A 712-nucleotide genomic window follows, 5' to 3' on the forward strand; every position below is an offset into this window, starting at 1 on the left:
GTGTGTGTGTGTGTGTGTGTGTGTGTGTGTGTGTGTGTGTGTGTGTGAAGGACCTATATAATACAAAAATATTCATAGCAGTTTTTCTGTGGTGGCAAAGAACTAAAAGCTAAGGGAGTGCCCATTCACTGGAGAATGACTGCACATATTATGGTATCTGAATATAATGAAATATTATTGTGCCATAGGAAATTATGAAAGAGACAAGTTTTAGAGAAATCTGGGAAATTTGTGTGAACTAATACAGAGGGGAGTAAGCAGAACCAAGGAAACAAATCAACACAATAGCAACAACATTGTAATCTTAAAGAATTCTGAAAAATTTAAGAAAACTCTAATGAATACAATGATCATCCAGCAGACAGAGAAATGATAAGACATACATATTTGGACATAGTTAATGTGAGAATTTGAATAGGTAGGTGGTACAGTAGATTAAGCATTGGGTTTGAAATCAGGAAGACTCATCTTCCTGACTGCAAATACGGCCCCAGACTAGCTGTGTGACGCTGGGCAAGTCACTTAACCCTGTTTGCCTCAGTTTCCTCAGCTGTAAAGTGAGCTGGAGAAGGAAATGGCAAACTATCCCAGTATCTTTGCCAAAAACCCTGAAATGGAGTCTCGAAGAATCTGACCATCACTGAAATGACAAAAACAGATGGGGGAGTTTTGTTTGACTGTGCATATTTGTTACAAGTGTTGGCCTTTCTCT

The sequence above is a fragment of the Petaurus breviceps genome, unplaced genomic scaffold, assembly GCF_028583685.1.
Source record: "Petaurus breviceps papuanus isolate PSGF00001 unplaced genomic scaffold, PetGlider_PUasm1.0 90137, whole genome shotgun sequence".
In the NCBI taxonomy this organism is placed as follows: domain Eukaryota; kingdom Metazoa; phylum Chordata; class Mammalia; order Diprotodontia; family Petauridae; genus Petaurus; species Petaurus breviceps.